This window comes from Apodemus sylvaticus, chromosome 5 (genome assembly GCF_947179515.1).
Source record: "Apodemus sylvaticus chromosome 5, mApoSyl1.1, whole genome shotgun sequence".
Lineage (NCBI taxonomy): Eukaryota > Metazoa > Chordata > Mammalia > Rodentia > Muridae > Apodemus > Apodemus sylvaticus.
The window spans coordinates 74,523,884-74,542,643 of NC_067476.1; the positions used below are offsets into that span (position 1 = coordinate 74,523,884).

The 18,760-nt window shown below is 51.5% G+C and overlaps 1 protein-coding gene and 1 long non-coding RNA gene across 4 annotated transcripts in view; one reads left to right on the plus strand and one right to left on the minus strand.

Moving 5' to 3' along the window:
* Positions 1-18,760, minus strand: part of Prdm11 (PR/SET domain 11) — a 74,873-nt gene that overhangs the window by 46,332 nt on the left and 9,781 nt on the right. The gene's annotated exons all lie outside the window — the stretch shown is intronic.
* Positions 14,414-17,852, plus strand: LOC127685644 (uncharacterized). The gene is made up of 2 exons (XR_007977898.1): positions 14,414-15,023; positions 17,129-17,852. It is a non-coding gene; the product is annotated as an uncharacterized LOC127685644 (long non-coding RNA).

Genomic DNA, 18,760 nt, shown 5'->3' on the forward strand with positions numbered 1-18,760 from the left:
TGTGAGGATACGGTAGAAAAGTGCCATCTTCGATGTAGAGAGCCCTTATCTGACTGAGGGCACCTTGACCTTTGACCTCTTAACCTTCAGAACTGGGAGGCTAAAGCCCTATGGCCTATCTGTGGTACTTAGCCACGGCAAGCTGACTGATAAAGGTTCTTTGACTTCTCTGCATTTTCATTTCTCTCATTAAATCTATGTAATGTGTGTGTGGGGGGGCGGTCATGAACGTGTTCGGAGGTCAGAAGACAACTTGCAGGAGTCTACTCTCCTTCCAACGAAATGTGGCTAATGATAGATTCCATCACGTGGTGGGTGACAGGGACAAATACATGTGGAAGAAGAGGCTACAACCCCAGGATAGAAAGCTGATCCGGAGCTGCCCACAGTGGTGCACACCCTTAATCCCAGGGCTCAGGAGGCAGAGGCAGGCAGATCTCTGAGTTCAAAGCCAGCCTGGTGTACATAGTGAGTTCCAGGACAGCCAGAATTACAAAGTGAGACCCTGACTCAAAAAAAGATGATTAGATAGACAGACAGACAGACAGACAGACAGATAGATAGATAAAGGGAAATAAATAAAAATTTTAAAACATAAACAAAGAAAAAGAAAGCTGACCAGGAACACAGCCAGGTTGCACCAACAAGGGAAGCTTGGAATGATCTACACTGGATTGGATTTCTCGGTTTTAATCAATCACCAAAAAAACTCTGGCTTTCTGGGAGCACACAGCTAGGGCCATTTTGTAGTGCTCCCCTTCTCTGGCCCCTGTCTACTCCACCAGCCACAATGCCTGGGAAGTAGATGTGTTCCCACTCATCTTACGGACCCTCCCCTCCCCAACACACACAATGCCTCTACTAGTCTAGGTCACAATGTTTCAGACCTGCTTGATGTATAAAGGCCTTTAGCTAGCTTGCAACTGTAAGCTCCCCCAGGGCAGGACAAATGGCTTTCCCAGGCTCCCAGGCTTACGCTGACATCCCAGCACCTGTAACAGGCACCAGGAAACTCCGAGGCTGGGAAAGCATGCAAGGACCAGAACATGGACTCGAAGGGCCTCCATTTCCCGGGACCTCTGAGGCATGGGAGTGGACTTCCTTCAGTTCTGCACTCTGAGCATCTGCTGTGTCTCACCCCGGTCTCAGGCCCATCCTGCCCCAGCAGAACTCACAGCTGCCAAATGGACTGATGATCAAATGTCCCAGGTCAAAACGCACCGTGTCTCCTGTGTCCCAGTGGCCCCACAGACACTCAGCTCCACAAGAGACTTCGGAAGGAGAGAGCTCTGTGAGTTATGTTTGCCTCTCCTTCCCCATGTGGCTGGGCAAGGTGAGTGAGTGGTAAGAAAGGGGACAAGGCTGGCACTGAGAGGCTGGAGCAGTGACAGGCACAGCTGGATCAGATCACAAATCTGGGAGCCGTATTCTACAGTATGTCCCAAAGTACTCAACTTCAAGACACTGTGTCTTTCTACCTGGCAATGCCAACCTTTGGTTCACAGGCTCACATGCAGGCAAGAATGGCTAACACAAAACCATAAACTCACTTAAGACATCATGAGATTTTCTTTTCTTTTTAATTATTTTTTAAACGGGGGCTGAAGAGATAGCCGAGCAGTTAAGAGCACTTGTTACTCTTCTAAACAACCCGGTTTGATCTCTGGCACTTGGCAGTTCACAACCATCCGTAACTGCAGTTCCAGAGAATCCAACATCCTCTCCTGGCCTCTGTGGGCATCAGGCATGCATATGGTACCCAGACCCAGACATACATGCATGCAAAACACTCATACACATAAAATAAAGATAAATCTAGAATAGTTTTTAAAGCTTTTTATTGATTTAAGTTTATTTTAAATTGTGTGTCTGTCTGTCTGTCTGTCCATGTGCGTAGAGGAGACGGGAGAGGTTGTAAGATCCTTTGCAGCTGGAATTGCAGGTGGTTGTGAGTCACCTGGTGTGGGTGCTGGGAAGTGAGCATGAGTCCCATGAAGGGGCAACACAGGCCTCCCTCTGTGCCATCTCTCCAGACTCCACCTTGTTCAAGGTCTGGGGTATGACCGTTGTAGATGACAGCATTGGCAGCCACGTCAAAAGCTTGGGCATGCCTGCTAAGCTTTAAGGAGTCTTCGTGGGTGAGCCAGAAATAATCCTAACTGCCAGGGGACGGGAGAATTGGGTGCAGAGTGAGGGGAGGACTTGGCGAGCCGAGTACCAGCGCTTTATAAGGGCTGTATTTCATTGGCTGCCCAGAGACAGGGCACTTGATGGGGAGGGAACGCGATATATAGACAGTCCAAAACAAGCGGTCAGCAGACAGCACCTCCACCTCCCAGTAGAGAGGCCTGTGGCTTTTGCTTGCCTGTGGTTCTTCATGTTTTCTTACAGGATCACACCCAGGTGTTTTGACTCTCGTCAAACAAAGATGCTTGGCCAGAAGTGTTTCAGACCTGGGAGTGTCCCAGCAGTAGGATGCTGGCATACTCATTACCAAAATCCCAAAGCTCCCAAACTTGATCATTTGTTGAACATGTCAGAGTTTGGGATTTTCAGACTAGGAATATTTAATCAACATGTACGAAGTAGGATGCTTAGGAAACAGACCAAGTGCTAGGAATGACAAGCCTGTCTGTGTCTTTTCTGCTCTTCCATGTGGCACCCAACATGTGGCATCCAACAGATTATAATAACCTGTTGTTAGATGGTTAGTGACAGGACATCCAACCAATTCTGAGCTTCCCGGGAAACAAAACGAAAAAGGGTGCCCTGCTCTCACTGTCCCTAACATCTACGCTGGCCTCTCCATCCTTAGAAAGCCCAGCTGCCTAGAGGCCATGGCTGAGCCTCACCTGTCTGAAAGTTGTGCATTTAAAGCCTGAAGTGGGTCACAGGCACCTTTACTGTGAAATAGACCCTGTCTCAATGGAAGGCTTACAGGGACATGCGTCCGAATAGGATGTGACTAAGCGAACTTCCGCTTGGGGCTGGTGACCTTCACCGGGTCCTCCATCTCAGTCTCAGCAGGCATGGGAAGACACAGGCCAGGTGAGGCTCTAAAGGCCTCCCTGCCCAGGCAGAGGGCAGCCTCACGAAGCTCTCCATGGCACTGCTGGCACTGCTCCCTTCAGCCTGGCTCCTCGGAGTCTGCACTCACAGAGATTAAGCCTGGTGGAACCTTCAGCAATGAGATGCAAACCCAGGAGGAGGGGTGGAGAGTGGCCAGGGGCCTGCAGCTCATTTTCACCCTTGGCAGCGAGCCAGGACCCCAGATTGCCTGGCAGCCAGGGGACTGGGACATCGGGAGGCTGTGCCCGCCTGGCTTCCTGTAAGCCTGGCCCCCTTAGAGTTTGCAGTGCTGTTTGGTATCCACCCTGCCTGTCCCCTTGAATACCTAGAAGACTTAAAGTCAGATGTAGACCTGGGCTGCGGATCCCTAGTCTTGGACGCTTAGCCTTGTTTATGCCATAATTTGAGGTATTTTCTACCTATGTTCTATGCCTCAGTTTCCCCTTCTTGAAAAGTTGTTTTCTTTTAAGACAGGATTTCACTGTGTAGTCTAGCTGAACTGATGCTTGCTGTGTAAACCAAAATGGCCTCAAACTTGTGGCAATCCTCCTGCTTCAACCTCCCACTCCACACCCCCACCAATTAATGAATGGTGTTAATCAATAGACCACAGGAACGAGAGTGGGGACATTTGGGAATTATTGGAAGGAACGGGTGAATTTAAAATTATATTTCATTTGTGTATGCATGCACATGTGTGTGTGTGTATATATATATATGTGTACACACACACACACACACACACACACATCTAGGTATGTGCAAATGTGTAAGTGTGTTCATGGAGGCCAGAAGAGAGCATCAAATCCCCTGGAACTGGAATTATAGGCAGCTGTGGGTCACCCTGCTGGGTAGGTCACAGGTGTGGGTCACAGGTGTGGGTCACCCTGGGAACCACACCTAGATACTCTGTAAGAGTAGCAAATGCTCTTAACCCCTGAGCCATCTCTCCAGCCCCTGAATAGTTAAGTTTAGATGCCTAGCAAGCACTATCTATGGGGAGAATGATCAATATTCCTTGAATTTACATGTAAGATAGAACTACAAATACAGGCAGCTGCTCCTAGGGTGTGCAAAAAGCATTTTTTAAAAACCCATTTAACTACTTTTTAAAGAATCTGAGCCAGAGTGGTGGACCCCATCTCTAATCCCAGCATTGGGGAGGCAGAAGTAAAACCCTCTGTAAGTTCTAGGCCAGTCTAGTCTACATAGTGAGTTCCAGGACAGTCAGAGCCACAGTGAGAGCTTGTCTCAACAAACAAACAAAGTTAGAGTCTGGCTACCTCACAATTCTCCTGTCTCTCTCATGTGCCAGGATCACTGTGAGATAAATCTGTGGAAGCTCCCCTCCCCTTTTTGAGACAAGATCCCTCTACATAGTCCTGTCCTGAAATTCACTATGTAAATCAGGCTAGCTTTGAACTCAGATCTGTCTCTGCCTCCCAAGTACTGAGATCAAAGGCATGAGCCACTACAAACCAGCTCAACTTACAGAAGTGTTATACCACAGACATTCTGTCACCGATACCAGCATGGCCACACCTAGGCTCGGGGAACTTTGACAAATGACCACCTACTTGTCTTGGTTTCCTGTTTGTTTAGAGGGACTGAGTATCTACACATTTCTGTTTTGCAGGTCAGGTTTGTACATACAATGTTTAGTCCATAACAATCACTTTATTAACATTAGTTATTATTGTTATTTAAATGTTAGTATTATTTAAAAGCATAATAAACTAAGCCCTGCAGCTTAGGAGGTTGATAGGAGGTTCACGAGTTCAAGGCCAGCCATGGAAACATAGTAAGATCATTCCTCAAAATAAAATAAAATTATATATATATGTATATATGTATATATATATATATATATATATATATATATATATATATATACATACATACATTAAAGGAAGGTTGGTGAAATTTTGGAGTTGGGCTGAGAGTACAGGTCAGAGGTAGACCGTTTGCCAACCATGAGTGATGCCCTAAATCATACCTTTAGCACTTGGATGAAGAGCTTCACAGCAGTTATTACACCAATAGAAAATGCTTCTCATCCATCTAAAATGATGTTCAGCTCAGTAGAAAAATCACGAACATTTTATAAAAGAACTTATAAACATTAAAACACTCAGCGGCACAGCGTAAAGTCTTCTTACTGCGCGGGCTCTGGGTGTCTCCTAGAGTCTCCCATGTGGCACGCATGGCAAACGTCACTCATCAGAGCTCTCGTCCTTTTTTGAGTTGAACTTGACCCCTGATCAGGATCTTTCTTGGTATTAGGCAGTGCCCAGTGCCTTTCAGTGTCATGTTTCCACTAGTAAACAGACAAAAACTTAAAATCGTAAAGATCCTGAAGATTTCCAAGATTGATAATAAGTATTTACTCCAAGGTTACAGGTTGAAGTGTGACATCCGTGGGGCAGTGTTTCCAGAGGGTGATTCTGCAATCCAAAGACCAGTTCTCTGCAAGAGAAATCTCCCACCTAGGACTCCACTGTAAGGAAGCAATCATGCGGGCAATGGCTCGAGCAGACACGGCTGTGCAGAGCTATCGGCTACGATGTGATCCGCGCTTACTAAAGCACAGAAGTGCTTTAAACTTCCACCCCAGAGAGAAGCTGACACAGCATGGGACGGAAGGTCAGGCGGCAATTTACAATCTGCTGGGTGACTGTCATGAAAGGAAAGTGGACATTATTACTAAGTGGAAACAGTCACTGAGGAAATGTACGTATTGTGCGACTGCCATGTGTGACGTTCTGAGGAAGGAAACCTGTGGGGACAGTAATGGGGGGACTCGGGAAGAAGTAGAACACTAGACTGGTCATGAAGTGACAGCATCAGACACTCCGATAGCAGATACATACCAACATACAGTCACCCATTTGTTTGGAACCAGAGAACACCAATACCAAGAGGGACCATCATGCCGCTGTGGACCTTGACAATGACCTCACTGTAAAGTCACTAACTGAAACATGCATGCCCTTGAGGTGGGTGAGTGGGAGGCAGGGACACGGAACTCTGTTTTGGGGTGACTCTAAAACAGCTGTGCAGTGGGGAGTGAGAGCAGGAGTGGCACGAGGAGATGGAGTGATCCCATTTGAGGATCTGGGTAAACCCAGGTGAGGTCTGACCTCAGCATGGCGGGGGTGGGGGGAGGTAGGGAAGGAAGGGGAAGGGGAGGAGGAGAAGGGGGAGGAGGAAGAGGAAAGGGAGGAAGGGGAGAAAGGAAAGGGAGGAGGAGGAAGGAGAGGAAGGGAAGGAGGAGGAAAGGGAGGAAAAGCGGGAAGGCCTAAGAGAATGAAGTGCTTAAAGCAGTGCTTCTCAGCTTCCTGATGCCGTGACACTTTAATACAGTTCCTCACGTTGTGTGACCGTCGACCATAAAACTATTTTCTTTGTTGTTTCATAACTGTAATTGCCCCGTAAACATCTGAGATGTAGGATGATCTTAAGCGACCCCTGTGAAAGGGTCGTTCGACCCTCGAAGGGATTGCAATCCACAGGTTGAGAACCGCTGCTTCCCATCTGTCCGTAGACTCTTGGATGGGACCCCGGGGCAGCAGAGGGAGGATCCAGGTTACAAACTGAGCACAAAGCAGGCACTGGGCACATACTTGATGGGTGAGGGGCGTGGCCACCAACGGAGTAAGGTATTTCCACCGTGAAGCATCCTTGGTTTGGTCTTATGGTCCTGTTCTGAAGGCCCTGCCTGCCTGCTGCATCCCTCCCTCCCTTCACACCGCACAGCCCTGCCTCTTCACACCACACAGCCCTGCCTCTTCACACCACACAGCCCTGCCTCTTCACACCACACAGCCCTGCCTCTTCACACCACTCAGCCCTGCCTCTTCCCAAGGGACACATTACTCAGTAAGCTTCCTTGTTTTGACTGTTTTGTTGTTGTTTTTGAGATATAGTCTGCCTATACAGCCAAGGCTAGCCTTGAGTTCTTGATCCTCCTGCCTCAGCCTCTTGAGCAGAGGTGACAATATATACCAGCTTCGTGTTTTAAAATAAAATCCGTTGTTGGATAGAACACTATGTGGGAAGGGGAGTAATCTAACCACAGCCATATTTATGTATACTCTAGCTGAACCGGAACCCTGAGAACAGAAGCTAGACTCCGGAGAGAATTCTCCCTGGGATTTGATTTATATAAAGAAACAAAATAACCAAGGGCAGCTTGGTGTGAAACTGTTGTAGTTTAACTCACAATGCCCCAGCCCAGTTCCCTCACAGGCTCAGAGTTTGAAGAATTAGTCCCCGGCTGGTGACACTGTTTGGGGAAGGTGTGGAACCTTCTGCACTGAGTTCCAGCAGGCAGAGGAGAACCAAAAGCCGGCCTTACCAGTTCCCACTGAGGTCTCTCTGCCACATGGTCGGTCTGTCACTGAGAGGTGAGCAAGCCTCACTCCATCTGTCACAGATGAAGCCCCAGACACCACACCTTCCCACCACGATGGCCTAATCCTTCCCCTGGACCACGAGCCAAAGGACAGCCTTCTTCCCTCAGATTGTTTCTGTCAGGTATGTAGTCACTTCTACGAGAGGAATTAAAATACAGGTCAAGTTCAGAGTTATTCTTAGAACCAACCAGAATAGGTAGAAAACAAGAGTCCTAGGGTGATAAGATCAGCTTGATTTCTCAGCCTGGGTGCTGGCTCCATGGGTAGGTTTGTGGAAATATCTCTGGTCATGCTTTTGTAAGGTGTGTGTGTGTGTGTGTGTGTGTGTGTGTGTGTGTGTGTTCTTGTATGAACTAGCATGCAAAGGCAAGATATCTTCAGGGAACCCAAAGGCAGGAAACACCATAGGCAGCTGTGGAAATGATCTTCAATGGGCTCGGGGCTTCCTCTGTGGACCCCGCTGTCTGGGTCTGTAGAACACTGTGCTCCTCCTGCAGCACTAATGAACTGTACCACATGCCCTCTGCTGTTGGGAGGAGTTGGAGAGGCAGAAGTCAGAACAAGCCCTGGAGAAACGCGTTCCAGGGTGGCACTGTTTTTTATGGGCTTGTGTCCCACTGTGTTTGACATACTCGGGTGTCACAGTTTCCTTCAGCAGCAGCTGGGCCACTCTCAGCCCCAGAAGCAGGAGCCGCCCGTGTCAATCAGTGGCGTACCTCCACGGTTTCCCCAGTACCTCCACGGTTTCCCCAGTACCTCCACGGTTTCCCCAGTACCTCCACGGTTTCCCCAGTACCTCCATGGTTTCCCCAGCAACAGGACATGGAGCCTGGTCTTTTTGTTTTGTTTCTTTTCTTTTTTATGATTGTTTTAAACTTGTTTTTATTTTATGTGAATTGATGTTTTGCCTGCATTCGTGAGTGAAGGTGTTGGATCCTCTGGAGCTGGAGTTGTGACCCGCCATGTGGGTGCTGGGAATTGAACCCGGGTCCTCTGGAAGAGCAGCCAGTGAGCTTAATCCCTGAGCCAGCTCTCTAGCCTGCTCTCTGGTTTGGTTTTTGAGAAAAGAGTTTCTTTGTGTAGTCCCAGCTATCCTAAAACTCTTTCTGTAGACCAGGCTGGCCTTGAACTCACAGAGATCTGGCAGCCTCTGCCTCCCGAGTGCTGGGATTAAAGGCATGCACCATCACTACTAGTGAGAGCCTGGCCTCTAAGGAACATCACCACGCCTGATTTCTCTCCTCTGCAGCAGACAGCTGACCCACTTTGGGGCCGTCAAAGTAAATGAAAGGTGTTTATTTTGTGACTTCAGTGAGAAAGCCCACAGCCAAGGCAGCCAAGCCCTGCAGAAGGCTTTGCAGGGTACATCCATGAAGCCAGCCAACAGAGCGGAAGGACATGGCCACAATAAGAAACATAGCTGACCTTGTCCTTGGTTTCTGGCAAGCTCTCTTGTTATTTGTAAGAAGCCCTTTGGCCAGCACCTGCGTTTACTTCTGCGGACTCTAGAGAGCTTCAGGGTGGGGCCAGCCTCAACAGAATGCTAGAGCTTTCAGCCTCACCCACTGAGCTCTGAAACTCGGGAATAGGGGCTGGAGATTAAGCCCTACTCCAACAGGGCTGGGGTGTGACTCTGAGGGAGAGTGCTTGTCTGGTATGCACAGGGCACTTGAGCCAATGACCAGAACCAGAAAACTAAAAAAATAAGATTTATTTTTTTTTTAAATGTGAGATTGGGGAAATGCTCAGTGAGGACACTGCTGTGCTCGTCCGAGAAACTGGGTTCAGTTCCCAGCACCCACACGCAATCCAAGTATGCAGTCATGTGGGGGAGGGGACAGATGGGACTTAGGGACTTGCATGCTACCCAGTCTGCTGAAACAGCGAGCTGTAGGTTTAGTGAGAAACCCTGTCTCAAAAACGAAGGTGGACAGTAAGAGAGGAAGAGATCAACCCCGTCTTCATGTGTGTGTTCCAGAGTGCAGGTGCCTGAGCTATGTAACACACACACACACACACACACACACACACACACACACACACACACCATTCCCTATACAGCTCTTCCACCTGGCAGTGTCTGGGCCTTTTCTGTAAGCCAGGAATGGTGAGAAACAGTTTCCTTCATTCTGTAAGTCACCCCAGCAGATGACGGAGACTGAGGAAGGCTCAGAGCCTCGGATCTACAGAGATCAGAAGCCAAGATACTTAGGATCTGAAAGAATAGTCTGAAGCGGACATCCCGTGGGACTGAGCCCTAGTCCTCTGGGGTCTGTGCTGGGCCTGGGAAGCCAGTGTGGACAGGTGAGGCTGGAGGATCTGAGAACCGGTTGGTACTGGACACGCCGGAAGGGGGGAGTTCAATGGACTTGGCTGGAGTGCTGGTCAGCAGGTGGGAAAGCCAGCCCACCGCTTCACTGCCCGGGAGCCGGCTTTGCTCTCTCGAGCCTCTGCAGACAGGGTGTCTGCTCTGAGCAGCTGTCACCCACCCTTGCACCCTGCCCCACTGCAGGTATGGGGCCTCTTCCAGACAGGCGTGTTCCTGGTGGCTCCAACTCTCCACCTGAGCCTCGGAAACATCTCAGATGCATGCTCCCTGGGTTGGGAGCTAGCACTGGGCGCACTATGAGGAGGGACCTGGTACTGGGGGCTTCTTCAAGATATGCAGAACCTGGATGTGATACCTCGCACCTAGAACCTGGACCCTGAATTCAAGGGCAGCCCCCGCTACATAGTGAGATCTGATCTCACACCATGAAAACAGGTGAAAGTTACATGCGGCCTTCAATCCCACCATTTCTCTCCCTTTCTCTGAGCCTCCCTAGGGTTTGTGAGCTCCACAACACATGGACGCATCAGGCAGATGTACTAAAGAAGGAAACTACTCCTCCCCAGGGACGCTTCCTGGTCTCAGCTACTAGCACACAGCAGCTTCTCCGAGTGGCGCTCTACTGGCCATCCACGGTCAAGGCGAATCTGTCATAAGGGGCCCCTTGCTTCAAACCCTGCACAGTGACCATCTCATGCAGAGCAGATAAATACAGAACACTGTCCCATTTCCTGCAACCTCGTCACTCAGGGTTCTTTCTCCCACTACCCCTAGCGTAGCCCCAGGAGCCTGCCCCGCCTCCCGCATGACTTTGCAGTGGCTATTTCCTCTGTAAGGCATGCTCTTTCCAGCAGATGCACATGGCTTGCCCCGCCCCCCAGGCTTTGACTGATGTCAAATCTCTGGGCATCTTACATTAACTAGTACCCCTGGCTCGTTCTCTCCTGCCTTGCTGCACTTTCTGCCGACCACGCCGTCATCTGACGTGCACCCACTTTATTTATAAGATTGGCCCCGGTCTCTCTCCAGCTAGAATGTAGACTCCAGGAAGTGAAGATGCTTATCTATTCTGTCCCATGCTGTGTCCCCTGCAGCCAGAACAGGGACTGGTGCAAAGTGGACACACAACAGGCTCTTGGATGCATGGCCTCCTCTGTGGTGACAGCAGGGCCTGAAACGGAATGGCTGATGAGAGGTGTACGCTGTGATGCTTCAGGTTATTGTAGTGCGACTGGGGGAGCGCCTGAACCTCTCTGGACCTGTGGATACAGGCAGCATTTACTTGGTAAGGTGGTTGTGTGAAATGTATGTGGAACTCAATGAGTCTTGTCCTCCACACATACACCATGGCACGTGTGCACCCACACACGTGTACACACAGATAGACAAATCTATTTTCAAATACACAGTACCATTGGTAGCACACACAGTGTGACTCTGGTACTTAGATGTACTGGGCGGCTCTGGGCAGCTGATGAGGTGAGATGAGAGGTGAGCTCGCTGGTAAAACAGAACCCTAGGCTCCACTCCGACTTCTTGAGCCAGAGTCTGCCTAACGTGCCTTGTTTAGGGGATTGTCCAAATGCATGCTCAGGATGGGGGAGGGCTGCCCGCCTGAGTTCTGGGCATCCTTGCAATGTCTCCACAGAGCATCTCTGGCTATAAGGGCTTCCTGTCCTCTGGCCCCCAAACCATTTCTGTTGTGGGCCACATAGTAATAAAGGAGGTCGAGGGGACTTTGAGCATGTACCTGATGGCTTCCTGAAGACAGGCGTTGGTTTGCTATGAAAGGTGCGAAGCCCTTAACCCTGGGCTCTTCTACACAGCGACCCACTGTATCCTCATCACACCCTGCCCAGTGATTTGAGGGCAGGGTGATCTACCTGTCCTACCTATGCAGTTCTCTGCCATGCAGGGGCTTCTACTGTGCGCTGAGCTGCTGGTGATAAAGTTGTTCTGATTCTTTGTACTTTAGTACTGACACTATGAGCCTGGGATTTTTCTATGACTCTCTCTCTCTCTCTCTCTCTCTCTCTCTCTCTCTCTGTGTGTGTGTGTGTGTGTGTGTGTGTGTGTGTGCGTGCGCCTGAGGCAGTCATGCATAAACACCAGAGTAAGCATTTTTTCCATGAAGGTGGAAGGTTCACGTATAGACCCATGCGTTGGCAGAGATCCTGGTTTGGAGGGATGCAGACAGGCCCTGCCTCTCACAAGCACCTACTATATGCATGATCTCACTCCCCACTGTGCCCTTCCTACGGTGACAGGACAGGAGCTCTGCTTCAGAAGGACAAGCAGTGTGAGGAACTACTGATGCTTACAGATGAAAGAGACCAAGGAAGGGGGTGACATCAGCTAATACACCTGCATATATACAGTGACACGGGCACTAACGCTTGTAAGGTCTGCTTGTCACACCTGTGGGACAGACTGGGGTGGTGGGACTGCTCTGGGGGAGCTGACAAGTTCAGAAGGAAGAGGCTCTGCAGAGTGGGAACACTGCCAGGAAGGTGACCTTCCTCACAGGCCTCCAAGAAGGAGGTGGGAGGGGAGACTCGAATGTGTCAATGCCCTGGTGGGTGAGGTGTCTTCTAAACCCTGTGGAGGACACCCATTCCCTCCCTCGTTAGGTACAGTACCTGTCCTCCTGCAGTACAGCACTGAACACCAGCACTGTCCCACCTGCTGGGAACCCAGAGAACATGGTTCCTGTTCTCATGGGTCAGCAGATACACCCGTGGGCATGCCTTACCCTGACCTTTCTTTTTTTTGGCACCGACTGCCTGATGTCTTGGGAACAGTTAGGTGTGTGACTGTGAAGACCAACCAATCAGAGCCTGGATCAGCATACTGTATCACCTATCACCTTCCTATCACCTCAGGGTGGACAGGAGACCCAGCCAGTGGATGAAGAGATGGAGGGTCACAGGAAGCCACTAGGAAGGCAAAGGATGCAGGACAGCTGGCTGTGCCTGCTGCCAGGCTTGTGCCCCACCCTGGTGGCTGTCTGTGAGTGGAGCCAGTGCAGAAGCAAGCAGAGAGGCTGGACAGACAGAGTCCTGAAACCCTGTGTGAGCCCCGGATCCAAGGCTGCCCGAAGCTCTCGGGATTCTCTTGGATCTTGAGCTGAGCCATATGCAGTCCATTTTCGCACAGCAGCTGAGTTTCTGGCAGGTCATAATTCCATAAAGTCTACAACCCTGCAAACAGTTTTCCTTTGCTTTTCAGACGGAAGTTCAGAGGGGTTAAGTGACTTGTGGAAGGCTGCACAGCAGCCATATGGCACCTAAGCAGCACAAAGCCTACCCTCCCGCTACTGTTGCCTGGTGGCACGCCTGTAGGACAGGCGGTGAACTGCAACTGAGAGACAAGGGTCTTGCACAGGACAGGCCTTCCTAAGAGGATCCCAGGAGACAATCACTGTACAGGCTGCTCCACCCTGAGGCAACAGGAAGGAAGGAAGTGCAGGTGGCAAACTGGCACTATCTGGACCTTTCTTTCTGCCAGCTTTAAAGAAACAGCAAAGCCTGGGCAGAAGGGCTGGTCACACTGCACAGGTGACTCCACCCGACGGCGGCGGCGGCGGCGGTGGCATTGTCCTGGAGGCAGGTGGGAGTCCTGCTCAGATGAGCCAGCCTGGCCCCCAGCTCCGCAGTCAGCCTCCTGGGCCTCCTGGGCAGGCTTCTGAGCTGGTGACCTGCGTGGTAGACTGAGGACAAGTCCCAGATGATGACTTGGAAAGCATCCATCCTGCCAGCTCGACTTCCTCTGGACTGCTCCCCTACCTTGAACCTCACAGACTCTGAGCTGGAGCGGATGAGATCCTGTGCCCCCAGGGGTACAGGAGGCCGGAAATGAGAGCACCACAGATGGGCCCTACAAGGAGCAGCTCAAGTAGAATGGGGAAGGCAAGTGCCAGGGGGAGATGCCCGGCTGTGATCAGAACTAGGAAAGCCCCCCTTTGTCCCTTTATAAAATGAAACGAGTCAGACTGGGCTGCTGTGAACCGGTGACCTCTTCCACTTAGGCGCTGAGCCCCACTCTGTCTGTACAATGAAGCAATTGGCTTCATTTCCTTTAGCACCTGCCTGCTCTGGCTTTCTGTGACCACAATGCAGGGCCTTCCACAAACTCCCAGCACTGGGCCAGCAAGGTACAAACACCTTCCCATCAACCACCTTACTCCACCACAGAAGTCGGCATAAGTTATGGTAAAAACTGCTGGATTCCAGCCCTGGGGTCCACTGCAGCCCATTGACACCAAATCATGACCGCCCAGTGGCATCCACACAGACACGGCGTGCCGCTGCAGCCGGCACCCAGCACCCCACCAGCAGAGCCCTTTGCATTTCTCTCACAGGTTCCCAAATGGGAAATGAATCATGAAAACCAAGAAGGTAAAATTAGTCTACCCTGCCAAGGAGTAATTTATGCTGTGACCAGCCCCTGGAGGGAGGATTGTACACAGGCTTGGGCTGGCCTCTGGCCTTGGCAGAGGGCAGCCTGGCCATCTGGAGCCCCTGTCTCCGGGCTCTTCTATTTCTGGCCTCAGCTTCCTGGGCTGCTGGCACAGGCTCTAGAGCTTTCCTTAGTCCCTCCTTGTCCCCACCCTGGCAGCCGATCTCCAGCAAACAGACATGCCTGGGTTCCTGCTAGCTGCCCATCCCACTGCCCTCAGAGTTCACAGGTGAGGGAGATTCGGCTCAGAAAGGATGCTTGGGTAGCTACAGAGAACCAACCGAGCAGGATCTGAACCCAGATCCCTGCTTTCCACCAGGTGGTATGCTTTCCCATGCTTGGCCTGATCTCCAGTCATCAGGTAGGTGTGACAAGGGACACTGGCAGGCCCCATACCTACTATGTGTTCTCCAGTCTCAGGCTCTGGACACCGAGCTGGACATGTTCTATCCACTGGCAAGGTGGAGGGAGATCCCTTACTAACTTAGGGAGTGGGGCTCACAAAAGGCCACAGGGCAGGCAAGTGTGCAGAGATCCTGCTATGGGGCTGTTTGTGCAGAGTCCATGTGGGTGAGGGAGAGAAGGACTCCCTGAAGACAGGGGCCTGTGTGGCTCTGTCACTCATGGGACTGACAAGGCCCAATAGAGACCCTGGGTCTAGGTCTCATCTAGGCAGCTGTATCTATCCGTGGGGTCCACGAGGAACACAGGAGCCACTGGAGGAGGAGTTCATCTGAAAGCAAGTGAGTGAGGTAAGTTACCTCACCTTCCTGAGCCTTGTTAGAGACAGGCTCAGGGGAGGCTTGGGTGGGGGTGGAGGTGAGGACTGTAGGCTGAAAGAGTTCAGGGGCAACCCCAGTGCCCTGAATGAAGGTGGGCACACTGTCCCCCTCAGCCCCTCTGGCCCCAGAGCACCAGTAATAGCCACAGCCACCCTTGCAGGGAGAATGCACTTCCACTCCAGGGGCGGCAACTGAGCGTCTCTGTGGCCAGCTGGGAGAAGCAGCGCCTCCTCCAGAGGTCGTTCCAATCAGCTCTGCTGCAGGTCTCCCAGAGTGAGCACAGCTGTTGTGGCCAGGGCCCTGGGTACAGCGCTTGCAAACTGCACTGCTGGGCCTCTTCCCATCAAAGCTGGTGTGCAAAGAGTCCAAGTAACTTCGCAAGACCCCCAGTCACTGGTGCCTCCCAGAAAAGCCCTTATTCCACCGTCTGATGGGTCCCTTGCTCACACAGCCTGTGCTAGAAATAAGACAGGGATGGGGCTAGCCAAGCACACCTGGAACTCCAGCCTGCGGGAGGCTGAGGCTGAGAAGCCCTATGAATTTGAGGCCAATCTGGGCTATGTGGTGAGGTTCCCAGCTACACACGGGAACTAACAACAGCGGGCACCATGGGTTATTCTGAGGAGTGCTTGGCTCATCCCAAGGCACTGGCCATCACCTAGGCCAGGTAAGTGCTCGGTACAGAGCGAGGTGTGAGACCAGACGCCCTGTACAAATCCCTCTGACGCTATACTCACGACCTTCACTCCAAGCAGCGCCAGGTCAGTACCTTCAGAACGAGGTGGCAGCAGACCAGCAGAGCCAGTGGCTAGAACAGAGGGGCAGGCAGGTGCCCTGCCACCCACCAGTACCCTCTAGCCTATTAGTCTTTCAGAGACTTACTTTTCCCAGTTGAAAACTGTCCCAGTGGTGCTTCCCTGGGAGTCCCCAGTGTCCTCCCTCTAACAGGGCAGAGGACCTTGGAGCAGCGACTCCAGCTGGCCATTTCAACTACCAGGAGGATGTGTGGCTTGGTGCTGGGGAGGGCTGGGATGGGGCCAGCCACACACTCCTCTGCTTTTAAAATGTAATCCCAGCTGTCTGCACTCGCTGACCACACGCCACTGCCCAGAGAGGCAAGGCTAAGCCGGCTGCCCGGCTGGCCACCCTCTGCCAAAATGATCACATTGGGTGGCTTTGTAAGAAAGGAGTGGATAGACGGCCAGATGGCCTGGCTACCACTCCCAGCCCTGCCAGTGGTCAACCATGTGGGTGGCTTTGAGGTGTCATTTAGGGATCTGTAACCTTGGTTTCTCCTCCTAGGCAACGGCCACAGCCAGGGCACCTGATTCACAAGGCAAGCTGGGCAGGCAGGGCAGGCAGGGCATACTCCACTGCTCGCGAGGGCTGTGAGGAAGACTCAGAAGCCATTCTCTCTACATGGCACCAGAATGATGAGCTCCAGAGGCGGAGGACAACCCCTCACCTGGGCCAACACAGCGCTAAGACACCCAGCTCCCAGGGGAAAGTCTGGCCTCAAGCTGCTTTCTTCTCTTGCCCGCCCTGCAGGCCAATAGAGATCAAATCCGCAGCCACAACGGCCCCATTGACAACCAGTAAATGTGTCCAAGGTGTGGGGTTACATTAGGTACTATGCTCCTGGCCACCTCCTCAGAGCAAATGACCAGGACAGCCACTTTCCCTCTCTGCAGGCCCCAGGCCAGAACCTTCAGGGCCAAGCGGGGTAGAAATCTGATCGTCCCCTGCATTCCCGGGCAGCAGTGTCCTCTGGGACACCCACTGGCCGGGCAATGGAGGAATCACAAAGGCGAGAGCCAACCCAGCCTGCTCACCAGGGATGTGGGGTGGAGGCAGAGGCAGGACCCCGTGACAGGGGCACCGCTGGGCGCCTACCCTTGCCTGGCCAGCCCTTTGCACTCAAGGCTGCTCAGTGATGTGAGTGCTGTTATTTCTGGTTCACAGTGGATGTGGCCAAGCCACAGAGGTGCCACAGTTCTAGAAATGGTGGCTCTGGAGGAGACGGGTCAGGATTTCAACCTGGGCATTCTGATTCCACCATGCCTCTCTGCTTCCAGCTCACCAGAACTGCACCTCTAGAACAAGGACAGCAAAGGAGACTGTGAAGGAGAGGACCCGCCGGGGCCAGCGACACAGATTTTCCATCCAGCTCAGAAGAAGAGAGCCTGGGATAACTGGCATCCACTGGAGGTGTTTGGTTCTTCACAAACGCTAATGGACACATTTCAAATATCGGATGATACTTTTTTTTTTAACACAGCAGGGTTCCTATAGCCTAGCAAGAGCAACTCCAGAGAGGCCCAAGGAAGCTCTGGAATAAAATCATAGCTAACCCAAATGCCCATCAGTAGGGAAATGGCTAAATAACAATGACTTCCAAGTACTATGTATTAGTGTCTTTAGAAAGATGGTAGGTCTCCGTGTGAAGACCTAACCAGACTGGCTTTGATGGCTCAAGCCCATAATCTCAGTATTCAGAACACTGAGGCAGGAGGACCAACAAGCTGGAAGCCAGTCTGGGCTACATAGCGAAGAGGGGCTGGTGGGGGAGAACAGGAAGACAGTCCAGGCAGGAGAGTGCTTGCTGTGCATAAGGACCTGAGTTCAAACCCTAGGACTGTAAAAAAGCCAGGAGCACCACTGTGTTCTTCAAGTCCCAGGAGGCAGAAAGTGACCTGGGGTTTGCGATCCAGCCAAATCAGCAAGCTCCAGGCTAGGCAAGAGACTCTGGCTGGCACACACACACACACACACACACACACACACACACACACACAAACACACACACACTCACAGAGACTTTTCTAGGTAGAATGTCAAAAGTTAATGTACCCAATAATCAATATTATAGGCAACTGCCGCTGTCTATGTGCTACATACTGTGAGACCACATGCAGAAAGAACTCTGCTGGGCTACGGCAACTGTGACGCTAGCCTCATGGAAGAGCCGGGAATGTGGAGCCTGCCAAGGAAAGCCTTATTTGTCAACATTCTACTTTTACAGCAAATATATAGCTGTATGTTCTTTACAGGATTAAAACTCAGCACAACAAAATTTGAAAGACACAAAGATCTGCCTTGGGACAGTGATCCACCTTACCCCACGGCAACACAATCGCCTACAATAGTGCCGGAAACATCAGAGAACATTCTAATGCCCATGGACAGGTGGACCGGGTGTCCCGGCCAAGCCTGGCTAGGGAAGGCCTGCCTACCCACATGGGGAGTCATTTTAGAGAAGCACTGTATTCAGTTAGACCCTGGGGAGGGGGAGGCTGGACAAGGTGGTCCCATTGTGAATTAAGAAGTGGCTTAGGCAGTCAGAGGCCAAGAGCCTGCTACTGAGAGCAGCCTGCCCTTCCCTACACCACCCAGCTTCTGCAGCGACCCCACCCTCCCTCCCAAAAGCTGCCCAGCTTCTGGGGTGCTTGAGGATAGAGGGTACATCTGAGAGGAATGATTCAGAGGTAAAGCTCCAAAAGGAAAGATGGGAAAGCAGGCAAACATAGCACGTGTTCACGGGGCTAAGTACCTGACGGTGACACTGTACCCAGGCCAGGGCCCCAACTGTTTAGGGAACCCTAACGCCAAACAGACTGAACCTGGCACAGCCGCAGTAAACCCCAGGTCAGGACCATGTAGTAGTCAAAGACTGATGACATCACGACTTCAAGCCAACTCCAGTGTGG